Source organism: Corvus kubaryi, unplaced genomic scaffold, assembly GCF_017639235.1.
Source record: "Corvus kubaryi isolate FWS band 111438036 unplaced genomic scaffold, C.kubaryi_AGA036_p1.0 37398, whole genome shotgun sequence".
NCBI lineage: Eukaryota > Metazoa > Chordata > Aves > Passeriformes > Corvidae > Corvus > Corvus kubaryi.
Genome location: NW_024581137.1, coordinates 19,055,445 through 19,079,597, shown reverse-complemented (window position 1 = coordinate 19,079,597; position 24,153 = coordinate 19,055,445). Strand labels below are relative to the sequence as shown.

The 24,153-nt window shown below is 40.5% G+C and overlaps 1 protein-coding gene across 3 annotated transcripts in view; it reads left to right on the top strand.

Annotated features, from left to right (window-relative positions):
- RBMS3 (RNA binding motif single stranded interacting protein 3) overlaps nucleotides 1-24,153 on the top strand; it is a 710,181-nt gene that overhangs the window by 1,482 nt on the left and 684,546 nt on the right. The window lies entirely within an intron of this gene.

Below are 24,153 nucleotides of genomic sequence, written 5' to 3'. Positions count from 1 at the left end.
AAATGGAGCTGGGTCAAATTTATGTTCTAATAAAGGTATTTTTTGTCACTGCCTCCAAAAGGAACATTGCTGAATTAACCAAAGCAAGTATTTTCCTAAGCCTATGGAATTTCAGTAGAAGATGCTACCATAGCCTCACCTATATGGATATTGAAGGGTTTTTTCCTGCTGTATATTAGCTTTTTTATTATTTGTTGTTGAACTTCAATAAAATTTTGAAACATGTGTAGCTTGAAATATATCCCACTGTCTTCAGCTGGGATGCTGACATGATGAAATGTGTGCTTAAGTGCTTTGTTGGAGGAAGACCTAGGTTACTTCTCATATATCTTTCTGTTGAAACTATCTCTGACTGATGTATGAGAATAGAAATTATGAAGATTGACTTTATAATTTATTAAATATACAGTGCTTCGTGCTTTAAAGCATAGTTGCCATTTGGGTGGGAGAAAATGAAGCACAAATAGTAGAGTACTTCTCTACTGACTCTATATAGGCTGACTCTATATGGATGCTATGTTTTTCTCTTAAAGCAAAACACATCAGAAAATATTTTTCAACACTCCTACAATGTTTTCTGTTATTTTAGTTGAAAGCATATAGGTCTAACCCTATATACAGAAGCATGTTGACATTCTCCAGTATGGCAAAGTGAGTGACTGAGGGAGAGAACAACCTGCAATTCTGGCTGTTCATTCCTGGCTGGAGGTGCAGCTGATGCCTGTGACAGGTTGTGTGGGTGGATTGTCGCACCATCTTGCCACTCCATGACTCAGTGCCAAAGGATGCAGGCCCCTAAATTGTACCAAGGATTCTTTCCAGCTTATCTTGGAATGATTGCATCTTTCCAAGGATCAGCGTAAGGAGCACTGGAGCACTTTGGGAGTAGAAGGCAGCTTTGCAATTCTTTTGCAGACCGGTGACTATGGGTGAGGTTTATCACAGTTCACAGCTCAGGATGGGCAGAGTTTTCCCAGAGGTGGTACCCTGAACCCTGAGTTAGGACTTTCAAGGCCTCAGCTACAGCCAGTCTATTACAGTGTTTCCATTTTCCAAAGCCCCCAGGTTTTCCCAAAGTTGGTCTGAGGTATGGATTTGGTAATGTCATGTTTCATGCTGAGGAGGACTTCTGTATCTCTGTGGTATGCACAAATCATTTAGCACAAATGATCTACAAGCACACCCAGAGCTTTCACTTTATACCTACATTCCAGATATAAAACCATCTGTGAAATAGCTCCAAAGTGAAGAACTTTCTGTGTATTTACATGGAAATGAGTACACTGAGGTTATAGCAAAAGCAAGCAAAAGCAAGCTGGGTGCATTGTATTCTGGTTCACAACCAATTTGCCAGTGCTTGATGCAAGAGTTCTGAGATGTTTTGTGGCCTTATTTGTTATTTCCTAGAATGCTCACCTCTGATAGTGCTGTGTGAGAATGGCACCCAAGCGTGAGCTTCTAGAGGGGAAAAGCTGAGTGCTTTGGGGAAAGGCACTTGGTATTAACTTGGGAATTCTATTCTGCTGTACATGTGATCTGATCATCAGTCTCTGAAAGCCTTCTGCTAGCGTATTTACAAGAATACTGCTATCAACAATACAATCAAGTGCTTGTTCACTCATCCTTCACAAGCAGTAGGTCAAGAATAGTGGAAGACACTGCAGGGGAATTATTTTTTAATAGTTTCCCTTACGTATTTAGTTTAGTTTGATTTGGAAAGCCAAATGTTGCTATGCGTTTACATTTGGAGAGAGAAGGCTCAAGAGATGCAGTTTATGCTTAAAGCAGATGGTGGGGGCTCTTTCAGGGGGTAGATCATTCCAGTCTCAGATCAGATGTGCTTATCTTGTCTTAGGCAATTCCATTGTGAACAGAAGAGGACTTGTCAACCATTGTCTTGTTTCCTGGAGATTTGATTGAGTTTTCTTTTGCCAGATCCTGTGTTGAGCAATTAGAAATTAAGAACCAAAAGCTAAAACTGAAATCAGTAATGGATATGAGGAACCAGTATGGGATGTGTGGGATGAAGAAAGCAGAAATAGATGACACTATTGGTTGCTGATGGTAGCAGCTTCTCCTGATAATAGTGTAAAATGCACCACCTTGTATTAGCTGGAGTTTCCAAGCACTGAAGGCTTTTTGTCAAGTGTATCATGGGCTATGGTTCTGCCAAATGTAATGCAGGCATGAATAGTCAAGGTCAGGCCATTATCTGCATAGGTGGACAAATTCTTCACCACACAGACATGGCAGAAAATTATACATGTGGCTGTTTCTGTTCTGAGAGTTTGATGTCAGGCAGAAATACCAGTGTATGCTTAAAGTGAGGACAGAGCTGGAGAATAATGTGTCTTTGTCTAAATCATTGCTAAGAAGATTTCAGAAATCATTCCCCAGCCCAGCAACATCAACTCTATCTTTTTCAGGTCCACTCTTAAGAACCTGTTCTTCATTCTTAAGCTGTTCCTAACTGTGCTGTGGGCCATCGTGACATTGGTATTGAGCTGCATAGTTCAGTTTCTTCCTGATGAAGTGGCCTGAAAAATAGTCGGCACCCTTTTCTTCCAGAGTTCCCAGAGCCTGGTGGCAGCCTGGGTGGTGAGCCTGACCCAAAGCCACAGACCCAGGACATTCTGAGTCCCTCATCTTGAGGTGTTTGTCCTGCGCATTCCCAGATTCAAGCTCTGGGTGCAGGCTAACTCATGGGAATGTGGGGACATTCCTGGACATGTGTTCCTGGAATGGCTGCCCAAAGCCACAGCATCTGGCAGGTGCCTCTGGAAGGGAGGTTTTAGTCCTTTGTATTGCTGATGTGGGCAGCAAAGCTTTTAACTGTGCCATTAACCTGTTTCAATGAGCAAGACCCAAGAGCCATCTGCTTTGAGTAAAAAATTCAGATTAAAAAAAAATCAAAAAGAGGAAATTCACTATGAACTGAAAGCCTTGCTTTGCAGACATGTCTGCTTCTGCATTTTGATGCATTTCATGTACTCTGCCTCACTTTTCTCTTGCTTTCTGCTGAGAGAATGAATCCTTAGATGAACCTAAGACTGTGCCTCTATTACAAAATTAAGCAGATGCGAAGAATAGAAAAAGAGAAACTGTTAGTATCTGAAGGCAAGAATAACAAACTCATGTTTTATTAGACATCAGAGACTCCAAAAGGAGAAAAGACATTGGGAACCAGACCTCATTATTTTCATATCTCCAGAATTTATTTTTGTCTCATATTGTGGGAATTCCCTTTACTGCATGACCAGGAGGTCAAGGGAGGTGATTCTCCCCCTCTGCTCCACTCTTGTGGACCCCACCTGGAGCACTGCATCCAGCTCTGGGGCTCCAACATAAGGAAGACATGGAGCTGCTGGAGTGAGTCCAGAGGAGGCCACGAAGATGATCAGAGGGCTGGAGCACCTCTCTGATGGAGACAGGCTGAGAGAGCTGGGGTTGTTCAGCCTGGAGACGAGAAAGCTCTGGAGACTTTACAGCAGCCTTCCAGTGTGTAAAGGGGGCTTACAAGAAGACTGGAGAGGGACTTTTTACAAGGGCATGGAATGATAGGACAAGGAGAAAGGCTTTAAACTGGAAGAGATAATTCTTAATTAGATATTAGGAATAAATTGTTTACTGTGTGAGTGGTGAGGCACCTGGAACAGGTTGCCCAGAGAAGTTGTGGATGCCCCATGCCTGGTTGGACGGGGTTTTAAGTAACCCAGTATAGTAGAAAGAGTCCCTACCCATGGCAAGTGGTTTGAAATGAAATGGGTTTTTTTAAGGTCCCTTCCAGCACAAACCATTTTAAGATTCTATGATTCGATGATACGGGAAAAAATCTTACCTTAAGTAGATGTCAAGAGTAGGACAACATTATTGTTACACTAAATCCAAAGCACAGCACTGTACCAGCTACTGAGAAGAAAATTAACTGTATCTCAGAATCTGGAATGAGGAGAATATGAGGTTTATGGTAAAGCATAAAGTTGGAGAGTGAGGGGTTGACTTCTGTGCTTTGCCTGTGTCTGTGTTAAAACAACACGCTTGATAGTGCATGTGAACTATTCTTTAAAATTTTACCCAATACTGAGATTTCTGCAGGAAGAATATCCTATTTAAAATTGTTGTCCCCTCAGATAAATTGTATGAGAAATGTTTTGGCAGAGATTAACAGTTGTACAGCTGTTTAAATTTTTCATCCAACTGATCAATAAGTGGATGAAGCTTGTAAAGGTGATCACACCCTGACTGGTTCCTGTGGTAAACATAGTATTCATTGTAATAGGGAGATTTCGTGAAAAGTAAGTACTGCTTAGAGTTAATACAAAGTGAAATTAAGTGCATATGTAGTTGATTAGGTAGCAAATTCAGGGACATAAACAATGAACATCATGGGTGGGAGCTGAACAACGCTCTTGAGTCATTGGCAATACAACCACAAGTTTTGTATGCAGAAGACACAGAACTGACTCTCTGGCTAAAGGCAATTTTGTCTTGGCTGCAGAAGGGTTGTGAGGATTCCTACTTGGAGGAAGTTGCAGCACTGAAAAGGGCTTTGTTATCTCCTCTTGAGCAGTTGGGGCATTGCCTTGATTCGGATGTAGTGGTATGCGTTCATGCCTATGTGCCGAGACTGGAAAGCAGTCCTATTCAGAACTGCATATGACAGCTCAGAGCTTGGCCAGTGCATGGCATATCCTTCCCACTTAAGCAGAGCTTGTTCTCAAAAGCCCAGTATTCACAGGAATTCCTGGCCAAGGGTTGAGTGCCAGCTTGTAACAAATCTGAGGCTTCAGACAATGGATAATCAATGAAGCTAGAGATGAACAATACCCATGTTGTTGCATGCTATTCCCAGTGTTTTCCTAGATGCTCACAGTGTTTTTAGACCATCTCTATCTGTGGTAAAAACTTACTGTGTTGTGCTGAACCTTATGGCACAGTAAGTTTTACTAGACTGAGGTTTCAGTTTACTTAATTGCCTAAGCTAAGAAAGATGTATAGTTACTGATGTGTGAAGTGGTTCAGTTTTTGTTTGATTCCATATTTGGTTGTTCTCTGCCTGGCTGTAGCCATGCTGCTCATATAGCGACTGGGATTATTTCCCAGCACCCTGTGCTAGGTGGATTTTTGTACTGACTAGCTGCCAGTAGTAATTGTCTGGTAAGGGTATAAAAAGTTGCAGAGTCTCAGTAGAGTTATTGTTTTCTAACATCTTGTCTCTGAAAATACCCAACTAGTAAAGAAAATGGGACTACAGCTGTAAATGGGAAAAGTGACAACAGGACCACTGATAATAATTTCCATTAAAGTAGGGATCAAATCAGGTTTTAGTGTGATGTTTAAATGTGTAGAAGAAAAAAAAACAGATCTGAAAGGCAATATAGATGTTATTATTCTACAGTAGTTTCTTTCCTTCCTCACTGTCATTCTTCCTGCATGGCTCTGAAATTCTCCTCTGCCTATAACAAAAATTTGTGTTTTATTTCAATTCTCCACATTGCATTCTGAGATATAGGGGCAATATTAACTGTTCCAGGAACTCTAGTAACCAGTGCATCTTAGCTGGGATAAAACAAGACACAATTTGGCTCATAGTATGGACAAGGACAGTCATGTATAAAATTCATTAGACAGCCATAATTTACTAGAAAAGGAGTGATTCTTCCATGCCTAATGTCTTCTGCCATGTGTTTAAATGCAGCTGTTATTTTCATTATACATTATATGAAGTGAAGACCAATCTTGTTACAGAAGCAGAATTGAAACAGTTTCCTTGACTGAAAAGCAAGTGTTGGTTGAATAAAAATTACAGACTCAAGCCACAAAGCTTGGTTAATACACTTACTGTTCCTGGGCTTCGGAGTTCATTCCATTGAACACCTTGTCCTATGGTTACAGAGTTCATTCTCTCCAAAAAGCTATTCTACACAAGTTGTTCAAAGTGCTAATGTGATCAGCAAGTGTGGGGAAAATAAAGGTAATATTTCCCCGTTCCGTTCTAGACCATCTGCAAAGGATTCTTATAATTGATTGGAGAATGAAAATAAAATGCTATGGAGGTCATGCCTGTTCTGTCAGCACAGAGTCTGTGTTAATTGATTTCAACGAGTGCCTCAAGCACCACTGACACCTCTTTTTCTCTATTACCTAGTGATGGTTGTCTCATTGAGGTTATTATCTAGTCTGTACTGATTTTTAGGTGGCCATAGCAGAAACTACGGTTTTGGATCCAAACTAACATACTCAAGGTAAGTGTTTGTGGGAAGGGCGTTAAGGGCTAGTATCTACCAAAGATAATTTTTATGGCTGTTATATTTAGTAGGAATTTTGTGTTCAATATAGTATAGTATAAATAAATGGCTTTGTGCTTTTCTGAGGATTCAAGAAGAATACATTATTGCCTTGGGGTAGTTACTGTGTGAATCAGACATGACACAGGAAGGGTGACTACAAGTCCTCACAGATGGGCAGGTAAGCATGATGTGTGGGGGTAGGTTGTAGGTAACTTCTGCTTTTCAGGTGAATTAAGAGTGAGAGGGAGTGACATGGAGGGGCAGAGAGGAAGTAGCTGGAAAGCTAATTGAAAGCAGCAACTTTTGAGTAGGGCTAGAAGAGAGGAGTTTGTAAGGTTCACGTTTTGAGGCAAAGGAACTTTATGAAGTGTGCACTGGGTCCATGTGGAGTTAAGGAAGCACACAGCAGAATTTCGCAGTGTTCGCAAAACGCCCACTGAGGCTTCACAGACATTATACAGTGCCCCGGTTAGCCTTGTTAACTTTATTGAGTGTGCTTCGAGGACATGCAGACTTTCAAAGTATGTGAAAACTCTTTTAATAATTAATTGGCTTACTCTCTCCCACCTATTGTTTCATATCTAATAAAAGGCAACAAGTCCTTGCCAAAGAAAACAGATACAATAGTATTTAGGTTAGTTGGGTTTGAGATATGACAGGGAAAAAGGATATCCCCAAAGATCTTGAAACTTTAAAAATCCCCATTTTTTGTCCTGTCTTATTTCTCCCATGACTATCATAGGATGTGCTCTTAAACTAAATTTTCCCTGATCTAGTAAGTGGTTTTGGGAAGATCAGTCCATTTTTAGAGTGCTCCTATATGAACTAATTTATAACTGGAAGCATGTTTCAACTTTACTGTGTCAGGGACATGCTGAAATTCCCAAGTGATAAAATGACTTTTTCGTGAAGCAGAGCAGGCATCATCCACATTATCATCTACATCCCTGCACACATGGTGTGGCACAGGAAATGATGCACCATTATCAGATGGCTGTTAAGATGGATGCAGGGAAATGGCGAGGTTGCTGGCATGGCCTCAAAGACAGACATCCACAGATGTTCTGTAGTCACTTCAGTGCATGTAGTTGAAGTATGCCTGTTGTGCGCTTGGGGAAATTTTTGCTTTAACAGAGAACACTTAAGTTTGGAGGAGGTCATGAATATGTTTCCAGAGGGAGAAGGAAGGAGCAGCAAGCTCAGAGGGAAGGAAAGCCATGCAGGTTTTCAAGAGACCAAGAGGAGCAAGGCAGCAACAAAGAGTCAGACTTCATCTACGTCCCGCAGTAGGGAGGTGGTTAATACAGTGTCACCCACTATTGTAATCTTACGCAAAGCATAGCCTTATTAGACCTTAAAATGGGATCCAAGGGTGCCACTTCTTGAACTTGTCAAGAGGACACACCCTGTGCAGAAGATAAATAATTGATGAATCAATTCAGAGAGAGGCCATGTGGAGGTTAGAGCATCAGAAGTGATCAAGGTCAATGTGGTTCAGGGAATCTTTACAAGAAGTGTTAAACCAGAGGACTGTCATGAGATAATCAGCCAGATCAACATCAAAACTGGGATCATCCTGTGCTGGGAAGCACTGCTCAGGGCAGGAAGAAGGCTCTGGGCTCTCTGGTCTGCTCTCTGCTGTGCATGCTCTGCCTGTTGGTAAGACTTGAACACTTTCTCGCTTTAGGCAGTGTTTCACAGTCATGCTTTTGCATGCTGCTGCACACAGAACAGTCACTGAGGTCTTCCTAACTGATCAGGTGATGCAGTCACAATTGTACTTAACTGCTGTTGTTTTAGACTTAGACTTAGCTCCTCACAGCAGGTTATCTGTTTGGTCACACTATCCTATTGACTGTGGCATTGTGCCCGATAGCCAGAACTATCCATACTGCCCATGTTTGTCTGCAGGTTCAAGCAAAGCCTATGGAAAGGTGTCATTCTGCAATGTCAGTCTGTATGTCGCAAGTGACTGCGCACGTTACCTATGATCATATCACAACACCCCTTAGTCATACATCCACATCTGATGGTAGTAACTGGAAGAGACTAGAGACAGTAAAATCAGAAAACCATAGATAACAAGTGCTTATGTATTATGTACTGTGTGTTGTTGCTGTTAAGAACTAGGAGCAGGAAGACACAGTGACACAACAGTTAACAGGGGCCTAAAGCATAACTCTCTTATTTGCTGATAGAGGTGACTTGTTTCTCACCTACACAAAGGAAAATTATAGATGAATCTGTCATAGGTAGAACTTTTGCCATTTTTAAGATGCAGGTCAGAGCAGTTGCACCTGTTGACACACAGTTCTGTGGTATCAATAGTCTCAGCATGCAGTGTGGTCCTTGTTTTGTTATACATCTGTGGCAGAGACTGTCACAGCTACCCAGAACACTGTGAGCAGTACAGAAGTTCAGCAGCCGGGGTTAGGACCTCTGAAAGGTGGTGTGGACATCACTGCAGAGAATTTAAAAGGTGAGCTACCAAATGACAAGTACAGTAATGTTCTGTGCACGAAGCTACTCCGTGCACAAACAGAAGTGTATGTGTTGTGCAGAGTGAAGGCAGAAAATGTTGTGTTCTTCCAGCCAACACCTGTTGTGTTATAGTGGTGCATAAAATAATGAGGGAAAAGCATATGTACAGCAGTGAGGCAAAAATAATAAAATCCATATTTAAAAGCCAAACCAATGTAAAATGCATAAATACAATGATGGGATCTAGTGATAAATTTTAAATGCTGAGTTACAGAAAAGAAGAATAAGGCAGTTCATCCTTTTCCCTCAGTTAGCAATAATAAGGGAATGGGACCTGCTTGTATGGCAGGCCACTGCTTGATCTTGTATGTGGAGGCACATTCACCACAGGTAAAATACTATTTCAATACTCCATCTGTCCAGCTGGTACTGGATGCCAATGCAATACTGGCCACAGAGAGCGACAAAGTCTTACCTCACATCTGTAGTCTGTTACTAGCCTCTTTTCTGACCTTCCAAACCAGTGCCAGGGTGTGCTGGTAGTGCTCCTGTGGACTCGGCAATAGAGAACAGAGACCACACCCTTGCCTGAGTATTACTGTACTTCTCTGACAGCAGCTTTAACACTATAGCATCAGCCCAGATCTGTAAGGATCAAAAGATTAGTAAATTAATAAATTTTAAAAGCACAGAGTTTGGAAAAGTGCATCTAACACGCTAACACCATCATTAAAGCTGACTTAGTTAAGTATTTGACTTCATAGTAGGCTAAAGACAAATTTTGTGTCCTACTAGAAAAAAAGGAATTTCATCACGTTTTTCACAGGCATGTCATATTTTACTGACTTAAAATGATTTATGACCAAGTAAAACTTGTTACGAGTAGAAACTATGCAGGAGGGAGTGGAGAGGTACAGATTGTTAAAAAATAATCCAGAGGAAGGTGTATTAATAGGTTCAGATGAGGTCACATGTGCATTGTCAGTGCTCTAACAGCTTACAGAATTCTTACATTTACACACCTAGGAGAATGACATTCTGTAGTATCAATGGGAAATTGAAACTCACTTGTGTTGTTCAGAGCTGTAAGAGAACATTTTTGAGCAGTATAATTTTGGGAGTAATTTTCACATTTGGGGAAAAAGGAAGGAACATGGACAGGTCTTGTTTTGAAATAAATCTAAAGGTTTAAAGTTTACTAAAATAACAATTTTACTGAACATGCATAGTCCAAATCTTACTCTATTTCACACAAAACCGTCTAGAAAGTCCCTTGATGAGATTTTGTTTGGGATTAGGAATTATCCTTCCTTGGAGCAGGAGAATGCTGTAAATCTTCCACTTTGTTCTTGTATGATTCTGTGCTGGAAAATGCTTTGATGCTTTTTAAAATGAAATGGCATCCACAGAGAGTTTTCAGATGCACTCAAACTCCAAAAGTTGATATGCATTAGCTGACAATTGTATAAAATGAATGTAACTATAAATAAAATTACTCACTACAGTCTCGCATGTTTGCAGATCAGATCTTGGAATTCTGAGGTTTTGAGTGAGAAGTACCATCTTCCTTTTTGTAATTAAACATTGCTGCTACAATGAAACCTGTACACTTACATGTTCATGTAGCACTAAGGATAATATTTCAACAGTATAAGATTGAATACCCTGCTGCATCAAAAACAGTCTTTGAGCTCCGGAACACCAGTGTGCTGGGGATGTGATGCCTAATCTGAATCTATTTTTGGTAGTAGATAGTTGATATAAAGTGGTAGTGTAACAACTGAACAGTGGTTTGAAGCACCTTAAAAAGGAAATATATTTTGAAGTTGAAACTGTTGGCTAACTTGCATTTTCCAAGGTTGATATATTTAAAGAGATATTTCATTATAATGCAGTATTTCGAATTCTAAGTAGTCTTTTTTAGAAGGGATGTGTAGCAATGTCAAATGTTGCAGTTGATAGTGTAGCCTTAGCCTGCACAACAGATTTATAAGAGCAGAATTCTTTGTCCGCTTGCTCTTGCTGGAGCGTCAGTTTGAAAAGTAACACATCTGTAATAGAGTCAGGTTGCTTTTTTATCAGCAGCTGATGGTGACACTCTTAAGAAAGGGCCGAACTCATACCTACAAATACATTTGTCAACAAAATATGAGCATGCAAGACAACAGTTCAGTCACATTTCACTTTCATTTTTTCTCTTTTGTGCTAGGGAGTAACTTTCAAGTGTCAGCTCTTTCAGCTGAGTGTCAGCCTTTTTATAATTTGCTGCAGCATGTCAACCCCCTTAGAATTACCATATGTTAGCTGTTTACCATGTCAACTGAAAGCATGCGCATTGAGCTGCTCCCCTTTGCCCTACCTGTGTTGCTCCTGGTGACAGCCAGGTGATTATTTTAGCTGACAATTCAGCCACTGTCAGGAATGCCCCAGGTGTATTTGCTGTGGCTGTGCAGAGTCTGGGAAGGTCAGCCAGTCACAGAGCCAGGCAGCAGGAGGAATGAGGCTGGGTGGTGGATGTGCTTGGCAGGCTGGCCAGTGAGCAGGAAGACTTACAGGCCTAATCCCTTCCTTCCTTGTCTGAATATTTAGGTAACCAGGAGACAGTTACACTGTAGGTTGTTTGATCTCCGTGGGAATTTGCTTCTGAGAAGTCCTGGCTACGGAAGCAGGAGAATCTGTTTATCCTAATGTCTGCCTGAGTTTTTGACTAATGCTACCGCTCTAGGATGTTATCACCCAGCAGATATTTGAAATACTGCAATAACCCTAATTTTCCCTGTTCTCACTTCAAAAAGAAGAATGACAAAGGGCTTTACTCATGACAAACCTTGTGTTAATAATGGTAATGTGCCAATGTGTATCTGGTTTTGGACTGTATCCTGTGGTTGGTTCCTGACTGTGAACCGGAGCTTTTGCTGGCATTTTCCTGTGTCTGACGTTCAATTTGGACCTGTACTGCAGAGGGAAACAGTAGTAAGCTAGTAATGGAGTGCCAGATAGTAATAGGATGACAAGTCTTTTCCAGTCTTGAATGAATGCTATTGAATGAGCAGTCAGTGTGCTAGGGGCCAGTGAGCCAACAAATATGTTCAGCGTTCCCAGAAAATAGTCTTCAGAATAGTAGGAGGTGTGATTATGAAGGGGAAGCATTTGAAAGCTATAGATAGTGGAGTTAGGCAGGAGAAGTGAGCTGGAAGGAAGGCGTTTTGGAACGAAATGGGGCTCTGTGAAAGCCTTTCCCATAGCAGCTCTGCCCTTCCAGCCTGCACATCGCACTAGGGTGGAGCCGATGGGGGCAGGAGACTGCCAGCACATTTCCCTGTGGGAGAAGAGGAATAAAGGTTATAGGGAAGTGTCAAGGACACACACACATATCATGGACGCAAAGAAGTCTGAGCAGGGGACATCTCTGCCAGAACTGCAGCTGTAGCAGCAACCAGGACAGAATGTGTGTATTTCAGCTGCTTTTACCAATTTTCTGCATACAGTGAAAGTGAGTTCTCTAAAGCTGAATTGTCTGACAATCTCTCCTTTTATACTTAGCTGTATTATTTACCCATTTTGAAAATGATTCAGTAGGGGATAACTCGTGTTCTGAGATCGTGATGGGTCTAGTCAGCTTTCCAGAGTACAGCAATTACTGTGTGAATAGAGGTGAACATGACAGACAGGCTGGGTGCTGCTCCCTCTAACCTGAGCATGAGTTTTCTCATGTTTATGTGCACACTTCTTCTCTGTGATTAGCCTCAATGGAAATGCCCTCACCAGGGTCCTCCTGGCGACAGCAACTTAATAGGCAAAATGGAGGGGGTTAGGTGTTCTTCCGTCTTTTTCATTTTTCATTAAATAAGGCAAAATACACAATAAGTGAAGTCTGATTTGCATGGAAATCTGTATGCATGTATAATAGATCTGAATGTTAATGTGGGAAATTACTTTCTTTCAACTCAGTGGCCTGTATGTTTGATTTTTAGAATTATTGGCTTCTTTGTAATTTTCAGTAAGTTTCTATTGCAAAATAGTGCATCTAAATTCCTTGAGAAATACTCAAGCACTTGTGGCCTAGTAGATAAGGATGTTGTTGCCTTCTATTGGGAAGTATTTTTTATTAAAATCCATTGGCAGCTTTTCAATAAATTCCTCTTTTCTTCCTCTGTCAAATGTATTATTACAAGGATAACGATGAATGCTGTCATTAAGAAATACCATGCATTTAATAGCCATAATTTAAAACTTTTATTCCATAGGCAAATGTCTCTGTGTGTCTGTATATGTAAAAGCCAGTTTTCATTGGATTTTGAATGCAGCTAAGTCTTGGAACGAACTAGCAAATATCCTTTGTTTAAACTTAACAATGATTGTATTTGATATTTTCAGAATTAATTTTTATGGCAGTTTTCATTATATCTCTGTTGTGTTCTGGGTACAATGGGCAGCTTACTTGCAGCTGAATTAAAATCTGTGGTTTAATAGCAGTTTGACTTGCCTAGGAAGTAAACTGTCTCCCACAAATGGAGGTGCTATCAAGGTAAAACATGTTAAGTTAATTCTATAACAAATCTCTGTGTTTCTGATGGAAAATATTTCAGAAGAACTACTCTCTGCTATGCGTGGAGGCTTCATGAATTTCAGGATAATGGACATAATGCCCTCTAAGGGGTCTGCTGAAATAGACTCTTTCCTGAAGCACTGTCTGAATTCTTCTTGGATGTATTTGTGGATCAGAAACTGGCTATGGCCTAACTACACTTTCATTTGCTCTGCTTTAACAAAAGGTATAATTTTAAACTGACTTTAGGAATTTGGTAAAAAATCCTGTGTGGATACACTTAATTCAGTTAAAGCTAGCTAATATAATTTTAATATGCATGGCTAATTTATAGATATAAGCTAAGCTAACAGAGTAAGTTTTTAACTGTTTACATAAATCAGTTTTTAAATAGACAAGGAAAAACTTTCATGTAGTACAAGATTGAGAAGATTGGGACTGTTTACCTTGGAGAGGAAATGAATCAGAAGTGAGATGATAAAAGGTTACAGACAACGAGGGTGTAGGCTTTACAAAGCAAGAAATGCTGTTTTACCATCAGGGAAGAACAAGGAGCATTCAGTGAAGGTTAAAAGTGTCAAAGTCAAAAGGAAGTCAGAAGAAATTCTCTGCCGTGCCAGGAACTTGTTGCTGATGGAAGTTGAAGTCACTGGATAACTCTGAGGGCAAGAATTTTACAGGGTAGGCTTAGGGACATGGTTTAAGGGTCGATTTGGCAGTGTTAACTGTTGGACTCCATGATCTTAGATGTCTTTTCCAACCTAAATGATTCTATGATTCTATCCAATTCGAATGCTAGGGATTAAAAAAATAAAAAGAATGGTGGAAAAGGTAAATGCCTGTTCGTTTGAAGCAGCTCTGTTATTGACAAAGACAATTTTTCCCCATATGTAGCTGCTTGTGGAATGTCTTGGTTGCAGTATTGTGTCTGGGTAGATCTCCAGTAGCAATTTCTTGTTACTATACAGATTACCACAATTGTGCCCATTTCCTTCCATAATCTCATCATGTCTGCTTATTCCTTAAAAGCCACAGCAGATGCTTTTGTGGTCTCATTAGGAATTTGAATCACTACATTTCAGTGTTTCTAAGGAGCAAGTGCCACAAATTTGTCTCTAAAGGTGACTGTCTCTCCCCCACATGTGGATAATAGCAAGTACCTTTATCTGGTTACCAGAGTATGACATAGGACAGACCTGGAAAACTTACAGTGTTGCGTAATGCTTGGTTCTTGGGAATGGAAATACATCATAAGACAAGGTGGTTTTGCTCATGGTTGTAGCTGCTAATCAAATGAACTGGGATGACAGAGCTCTCCAGAGGACTCCTGGCTAGTATCACAGCCTAATGGAAGGGCCCCTGTAAATTGCCACAGATAAGCAACACAGAAGGAGCAGGAAAATGAAGATGACCTGTTCTCACCTGCTGCCACACCCTAGTGACTCTGGTCTCTTAGACAGATCATGACACCTCTTGAACACACTTCCTAAAGGGAACTGTATTTTGCTGAGCAAACAGAAGAGCCTAGAATCAGGCTTTTGGGTTGGATTTGTGGAGATCATGGGAAAGACTGCAGTGCAGAGTTAACCAGCATTTCTGGACTGGTCCCCGTTCAGCCTGGTGAGCTGTGTGCTACATGCATGAGAGGTCTTGAAAGTGACATCTTTTTCACATGGGTTTCCAGTCTTTTTGTTGCTTACTGCTCTGCAGCAGACACTGAGAGTGTTTTGCTGCCTCTTGGCTCTCCTTAATCAGCAGCTGCTGCTTTTTATCTTTGGAAGCAGCTTAATCATCTCCCCTCATAGTTAGCAAGGTTGTTCTGGGACCCAGATGCTACCTGAGTCTTCTGTGTCGCTGGTGCAGACTGAACATCATGGCAGCCCAAGAATGAGTGCGCTGTGCTACTTCTTTTGTCTCACGTGCTCAGCTAACCCTGCCAGGTTTTTTGATCCGCACACGAGTTCTCTCACTTTTTGCTGTTTATGATAGAATGAGGTCACAAGTTAGGTCTGAGGCCATTTAATCATTCACTTTGTCTCTATCACTTACCCTCATATCCCGCCATCCTTAGTCATGTCTACAGTATCAGTAGACTAATTCTACTATGGTGGAAAGACCTGACATGCAAATCTGCCATTGCTCATTATTGTGGCCTGCTTTGTGCACCAAGTCTTCTGACTGTCTCTCAAACTATGTACTCTACAGAGTCACAGGCAGATGACAATGACCCAGTTATACTCAAAGTCTGAGAAGTTCCCTCTGCTTTTCTAAAATCCTGCCCTTTTTCTTTTTCTCAGTTTCGTTTGGGAATTTTGTTATTATTCTACTTTTCTTCATTAGTGTAAGTGAGGGCTAGACACTGGGCAAGAGAGACCCAATATTAACTTTTTGCCTACTACTTTCTTCTCCTCCTCTCCATTTCTTCTAGTCCCTCTTTGTGGATCTCTGAGGATGCAGCTTCATCAGATCCAGCAGACTGGAGGGAGAGTTGATGGGTCAGTGGGGGAGGTGAGCTGGTTAAAAGAATTTTTCAAAAATATTTAATTGGAAGAATTTCAGATTTGATCTTATTTCAGTAACTTGGAGACGGGTTCTCACAGTCAGATATGGATTCATGGCAAGCTGAACAGGAGGCTTTTACATGAAGATATTCCTTGCAGGAATGTTTGATACCCTTGCTCTTTGGCACTTGGTGTGGAGCCAAGACTTTCAGAACTGTGTAAGTCCCAGCAGTAAATGCTGCTTGCCTCTTAGGTCCTCAGGAAAAAGCCTAGAGATTTCAAAAGGTCAGATAGCTCTGGAGAGGTAACAGAACCAAAGGTGTGAAAGCTCTGGTTTCACAGTCCATGGCAGCGTGGCTGCCAGGAGGGTACTCAGCCCTCCTGGAGCACTGGCCCTGGGAGGCGTGACAGCTGCTTGGAGTAAATGACACGCTCCTCAGGCTCATGGCTACTGCTGACATCAATACCAGTTTCCCTCAGGCTCAGAGAAGTGGTGGGGATCACCTCCCTCCCAAAGCAGAAGCCTGCGTACTGTCCCAGTCATATGGCAGTGGCAGCTTTAAATATTTTAATCCATTCGCGAAAATACTGCTTCAATCTAAAGGAAGATGAAAGCAAATAGAAAGTAATTCCTGGTGAACATGAACTGCTGTCTTCTGGCTGGCACCAAAGGGGAGCCTGAGAACAGCTTGCCAGCTGCACTGGGGAGCAACTTCTCCCATTAAAGGGATGCAGCAATGCATTTCTCTTCCCAGCTGGCATTCACTGCAGCTCATGTTTATGGCACTTCCCGGTGGAAGCAGAGCTCTCCAGAGGAGTCCTGGCTAATGACACAGTCTAATAGAAGGACCCCTGCCCTGAGTGATGCTGAGGACGGAAGCATGAGCCTTACAGCTTGTACTGAAAAGTCAGGCCCTGTAAGTAAAAGCTGTAATGATTGGTTTCCTTCGTGGATGGACTGTAGAGAGGCATGTGTAACATACAGCTAGGATGATAGTAAAACCAATATAAAACAAAACACTGCCAGTAAAAGGAACACTAAAAAAATGTCAGTGAAGAAGTAATGCAAAGGTGATACATGACTTACGCTACAACCAGGAGGTGTTTGTCAGTCTTTCTCATGGGAATATCAGGTTGTAATTCTGAGATAAGTAACATTAATACTAAAATAGAGTTTTGTGCCTGTATACAAATACTGGGTTTAGGAGGGTGGTAGTTTTAGAAAAGCTCTTTTCTGGTGCTTACCTATGGCTCTTTTTGAAATATTGTTTGCACACTAAAATATACTGCAAGTATGAGTCTGTGTCTTGTATTTAGATCTAATGCTACAATGACTGTAAAATAACCCATTTAGAATAATATGCAATCGAACTCCATTAATATTGTGTTGTAGCCTAAAATTTCTGCCGTAGTGAGGTTATTTTTATGTAAATAGAGAAGTTTGGATTATAAAGTAAACAATTTGCATTCTGTATTCAGCAACTGAACTATATTTCTTTTTGACACTTTTGCAAAATGTGTTACACAGGATTAGTAAAAAAATCACTCACTGGAGCTTTTCTATTTAATTTCACATGTCTGTGCTAACTGAAAGAGGCACTGCTATGTTAGAAATACAATATTTTCTTTGTTTGGAGAGAGGGATGTTACCTATGATTTGCTTACTTGTAGTTATTGGTTATTACTGGGAATGCCAACATTTTGGAGCTGAAATTAATAAAGTTGAGATACATTAGGCAGAAAAAAATATAAAAAATGTGCATTCCTATAAAAATCCTGTTGTAGGTCATAGTATAGCTATGTGTCATTCTTAAGCTACTGAAATGTAAAGTAGGTAATTGGACAATATTCATAATAATAATCATACTTCTGTTACAAACACTGCATGTCATGGTCTCACCAACTCAGCCTGCTGCTGATGTGATACTGGTACCATCAAATCTGAGGCCATACCAAATGTGGTTAGGTGCTGTCACAGTAAATTTAGCCCTCATCCATTAGGGAGACAGTCCAGGTGAAAGGTCACTTCCAGCATCAAAGCGGCCATTTAATACTTTTATTTCCTCTAATTGGAAATGATAATTAATGAGAATAATTTATAAAACATGTCCAGAGTAGTGGTTCTCTACTTAAAATGACATCTTCTGCCTAGGGCACTGTAATTGCATTCAGGTTGATGTCATATGATCATAATGGGATTCAGAACTTAATGATGTGTATGGTTAACCTGTTTGAAGTACTTGGCAAACAGAGCTAAGCAGGTTTTTTTTTTCTGATAGGAACTTCATTGCGTTTGACCTTTTGTCATCCAAGGATTTGACTAAAGTGTTCCCTTCTCTGGAATTAGGTGCATGAGTGAAACATTTCATGGGCTTGCTTAACTATTCATCTATGCTACAATAGCAATTAATGTCTAAGTAAACCTTCTATTTTAAAGGTCATTAATTTTCTTTACATGATACAGCTCAGGGATCGTGCTACTAAAATAATTGGGAGCTAGAGATACTGATTGATGAGGGAGTATTAGAAGTACTAAAAATGTAAAGATTAGCTAAGTGATGACTAGGAAAGGTTGTGATACAAGTCTTCCTCTTGGTGGTTTTGTTTGTATTGTATATTTGGCTGAAGGCTTTTGGCTTTTGTTTCAAGAAAGTCAAACTAGTTGTTCTAGTCACCCTTTCTCATTTTAAAGTCCATACATCCTACTTGCCTATTTCTTTAAAACCTGATGAGAAACATGGTTTTTCTTTTTGTGGAGAAATATTTTACCCTACAGACAAACCAATGGGGCCAGTTGTGCTGTAGACTTGAGGGTGTAAAGAACTTTGGGGTGGTGATGCAGCTCCAGTATGACAGCTGTGCCAGTACATTGTTTTTCCAGGTCAGAGTGGAATCTCTGCCAGGCAGTGCTTGTTCCACACAGAGGCCGCTTTGTGGTGGTGTCATGTCGCTGTGTTAAGAGATCACTTTTTGCTCTGATGGAAAATATTCTTAGTCCTGGCTCTCCTTTACATCAGTTCCAAATCACCTATATGGGAGTTATTTTGGGTTTGCAGCTGTAATAGGGGTAGGCTGCATTTCATTGACTTTATGAAGATGATGCTGAGGTGAAAAAAGGTTTGTATGGCAGAAGCTTTTCTCACTGATGAGGTTGATTCAACAGTAATTCCTCATATGGATCTGTTTTGGATTTGGCTGCTTCAGCTGGCAGCACAATTAGTTCTGTAGCATCTGGAAAATGGCCGTGCATCATACATACCATTATAAGAATACTTATTGCAGTATATTATTTATCTGTAGCAGTGCCCACTCTTTATTGGGACTTTCCAAAATGTAAGAATGTATTTACTCTGAAGTAATCACAACCTAAATAATCACTAACTTACCAAAATTTAGAAATTACCCATTATTGCCAACTAGATCCATAGAGAACATTTGATGGCATGGCTTAGAGTACATCAATTAAGAATTGCTGATGAGAATCCAACACAGTAAGTAACAAATTAATGGAAGGGCAAGCAGTGGAGCTTCTTGCAATATTTCAGTGTTATAAAGCTCCATTTCTAAATTAGGAGAGTGCGTGTTACCAGACTTTCAACTTGTTACTGATCCAAAACTGAATGTTGCCCATTAAACACTATGGGACAGTGTCATCTTTGTGAGGAAACCACGTGATGAACTGTGAGGGAGAAAGCAATGTTGTCTTTGGCAATTAAAAAATAGGTATCTGTTTGAACCGTGTGCAGAAGCTGAAATGCGAGGAAAGCAGGGGGAAACTGGTCAAAAGCAAAGGAGAATAGATGGAGTTGGAGCTCAATGCAAATAGGGTGAAGACTTCCATGCCTGGCTTCTATGCCACAGTAGTTAATAATTTTGCATCATGTTTTCCTAAAAACCGATTAGCACTCTGAAGTGTGATAAACAAGTTCACGAAGAAAATGGAGCTGAAGAATTCTGTTAAGCAATATTCTGCAGTATACAGACTGCATTTAGCAAAGAGGAGTTTAAAGCATCACGTGAAGCACATCTCCTGTTGGATTTGTTTTAGTTTTCTGTCAGATATTTCTGTGAATGAGTGTAAGTTCTCTTCCCCTTAAGACGTCTGTTGACTTGCAGAAACCATCTGGTTAGATATTTTTATGCCTGTTTAATTGATAATCAAGACTGAATCCTGTTGAGAAAATCTGACTTCCCTGTTAGTAAACTCTATTTTCCCATTAAACTCTGGAGTCTAGAGTACAGAGAGAAACACATTCCTGACCTGTAATAAAACTGACAACCTTTACCTTCTGCTGCTATCTGTAAGTACATCCTCTTTAATCATGGTCTAATTGAGGCTTTGGTATTAGAAGGGAAGAGGAGACTGTAAGAGCCTGAAGGGACAGTTTATCTTAAAATGCCGAGAAAAATTCCAGGGCTTCCTAGCACACAAAGCAAAATGAGTTATGTTCACCTGTTGGGAAGGGAAATTCAGCAGTTAGGGTAGACTTTGCAGTTCAAGTCATGAAACAGGATCCCAGTGATGAGTGTGGCTTAGGACTGATGAATGATTTATGAATGACTTTTGCTTTTTAGCTTCTGGAAGAATCTTCTTTTCAAGACTTTTCTGATGCTCTTCCCACCACCTTTCTGTAAAGGGAAATTTGCAAGTATGACAAAATACCTTGGTTATTAGAACTAAAGGTTTAGGGAAAAAAACCCCCAAACCCTAAATACTGTAAAAGTAGGAGTTTAATCATGGGAGTTAGGAGGAATGTGCCTAAGGCTTTTCTTTTTCCCCCCCTTACATCTGCATATCTCTAAAGGGTGTGTACAATGGAAAACTTGCTGCTCTCTCCTATATGCCTTGTGTTCTTGTCGTCTTCCTAGCCTGCTCCAGGTCTAACTGATGATAGCAGTAGTACTTTCTTCTGGATAAATACCACTCTTCAAATCTTGTTCATAGTATGTTGGGCAGTAATTAAATTCAGAATGAAAAGTAGAGGAAAGACAAGTTTTTATTTTGCAGTGGACATGCCCCAGGAGTTGTAGATTGTGAGGTGTCAGGGATTTGAACACACCAGTGGCTGGTCACAGCTGTCTATTGCTGTGATGCTAGTAAAGCAGTAACTTTTAGTTTGCAGACTCCCAACCATATAAAAGGCCATAAAGTTGTCAGGGAGCCTGCATCTAACCTAGAAAAGTTGTAGGAATCTGAAAGAGAGGGAAGAATAGGTGGTGCATGGCTGGGTGGTTGAATAAACTTGACCCAGGAAATTGTCAAGTAATTAAAAGAAGGATCTGTGATCAAGGCCACGGTCAGTGCAATTGCCCTGGAAATGCATCTGTACACAGAAGTGTCCATGACGAAATCCTTGCAACTGTAAGCAAAATCCAAATGATTCCCTGTGTTCTTTTGTTTGAGACAAGGAGTTCCTTGTACCTGTATGTGAGCTGTGTGGCAGATTTTCCTCTCCCTGACTGGGAGCTGCAATAAGTAATCACACAGTTTCTGGTTGTTCTGCTGCAATCACCAAGGTTTAGATTGCAGCTAAGCATTATCCTCGCAAGGCTTAATGTTGAAAGACAGGTATTTCCAACAGCTGCAGCATAAGCACCAACATTCCTGTTTGAAATGGATTATGTTTGTGCATGTAAGAATTTTATTTATGGCTGTTGTCTGAAGTGTTGCATCTTCTGCTCTGTCTTCACAAACGTGGCATTTGTGTTTGTTTCAGGGCTGAGAGATATATTTGTAAGGATGAGAATGGCTTTGGTTGGCTTTGGTTGTATGGATGTTTTTGTAAAGCACAGCTAAGGGTTGAATTTAGAGTGTAGTAGCCCTGTGCCAAATGGGTGATTCTGCCCCCAGAGTGACTCTGTAGTTCAGATTAGGTGGAAAACAGGGTCTTAGCTCAGAGTAAAAAAGCCCAGGTGAGAATTAATGTAGAATATCTATAACTTGCTCCTTTCCCAACTAGGCAAACCCTAGAAAAATCTACTCTTTAGCCATCAGGCAAACAGAGACTCTCTTTCCTTGGATTCCTCCTTATATTACAAACTTGTTGTAAATATTTCCTTTGGCTTTAAATACAACATTTAATCACCTTAGTATTTTTTTTTTTTCAAATGTAAACGGACACTTTCTTGTTGCTTAAAGTGAACCAATCATGACGCTGGCTTGTTTCTTGCTTTGTATAGGAAATTTGGTATGAGACTTTTTCCTCATTGTGGTTTCTTTCTTTCTTTAGTATTGGAATTTATTTTATTTTATTTTAAAGTCAGTGAGCATGGAGCAGAATATGTTCTCTTGAAACCCTGCTGGACTCGATGAGCAGTTTTTAGAGTTAATCCTCAAAGCTCTAGTGCCACTTTTTCCCCCGCCTTCATTTTTTCAGTCCCAGTTTGGCCCACTGTGTAACAAAAACAAGCTCGAAGGATGTTGTAAATTATATTGGCATGTGTGCTCCCTTGAGAGATAATGTGCTGCTTCATCCAAGTCCCAGGGTACCCTGACACCCATCTGCCAGGGAACTCCTCATCTGCCTAATGTGGGATTAGATGCTGTATGAAGCACTTGCTTTTTTTCCATCTTAAATACATTTGCTGAATACTAAATATGCCTTTCTACACCCACATAGCTTACCTCTTTCATGTTGTTTTATAATAAGTATCAGTTATTAGCATAATAACTGCTCAAAGTGACATCTTACATTGTATTGTCAAAGATCCATGTATTAATATTTCCATAGTTCTGATGCTGTGATACACTGTAGTACTGTAATTTTACCAGAGATTATTATTTTTATGTCAAAGATCTGCCTATTCCAATTACATACCATACAGTGACACCAAAGCTACTGATAGTGGGCTGTTGTGAAGGTTCTGTAAAGCAATGTGTCAAAAAAAGTATGTAAAAGCATAGCAAACCTCAGAGTTCTTTGATTGCTTCTTGAATTGCTTGAAAAAGGAGAATGAGGAAATTCATTCATGCAACATTCCCCTGTTGTGTATGGATTTGTTTATTTTAAAATTGTTTAGGCCTGTCTTATATTCTTATTTCTAAGCAATGTGCGTTGGCAAAGGCCAGCACGCCAGTCTATTTTACTACTTATCAAAAAGCCTTTGTGCACAGCATTAACTGTGTTTGCTCTCTATTTGCTATTATTGCCCCCCCCCCACTGTTCAGTAAGTACCCCAAGCAGTTTTTGATAAGATGACAGAAAGGTTGTCTGGTTTCATTGTTGCTCCTCTTAGAATCTCTTGTATCCTCTGGCAAAATGTTATCTTGTACTTTGTTACAGTAATAGTCCTCAGTGATTCAAAACAGGTATTCTTTTGTCTCCTGCCCTAACAATGCACGTATGAGAGAGCGTTTGTTCTCTTTCACCAGCTCTGCTGCTGCTAACAAAAGCCACGCAGGATCAGAAGAGCAGCTGTCTTTACACCCAGTATCAATAGATCGCCCTCCTCCTCCTGCATGATGATAAGCGGAGGGGGGGCAGCGAATGAGCAAAATCATTTTGACTCTTTCCTTGCTCTGTAAGCTACAGACTTCTTTTTCCCTCTCTGCTGCAAGACATGTTTCAGTGAGTGGTTAGAGACAAAAACAGTGGTGCTTGAGCATCTGTGTGCTATTTGTGAGGTGTCCTTCTTGAGCTGCCCCAGTTCTCAGGCAGCATCTATAAAATAATTTTTAAAATACTTGAGATGAGGATTGCCTTTGACAATAGTGTACTTATAAGGTGGGTAGAACTGCTAAATTCATACTCTCTGTTTACACATAAAATTTTGAATCTAAGGGAAGTTTTTCACCAAGCTACTCCTTTTTTTACCATTGACAGCTTCTTGAAAATGGTCTGAATGTGTTTCAATGTATAATGAATGTTGAATCAGTGGAGAATGCTGTTTTAGCCCTCTGCTTCTTTTGGGATAGCAGGAAAGGGGGTTTGGGAGAGGAGTTTCTTCTGTGGGTTTTTTTTTATTTTATGGGAAACTTGGAAGAAAGCATTTTACAGATACCATATGTAGGTAACAGATGATCTCATCCCAAAGTAACCCCACTTCATCTTGAGGTTTTCTAAAGCAACTCAAAGGTTTGAAGTTCCAGATGGGAAGGGGAGAGAAGAAAGAAGGAAACAGTGCTTGTTGAAACCCCACCACTGGATATCCCCGAGACTTTATCTGGGTTGTGTTTGGCATTGACTCAGATCTTCACGTCAGGCAAAACCATCTCTCGCCCTGCTTTGGGAATGCTCACAAAAGAGCTATAGGTTCTCCTGGGATTCTCTGTTATCCTGAAGCTTTTCTGTCATGAAAACCATAATGCTAATAGTCATAAAGCCAGAAAGAT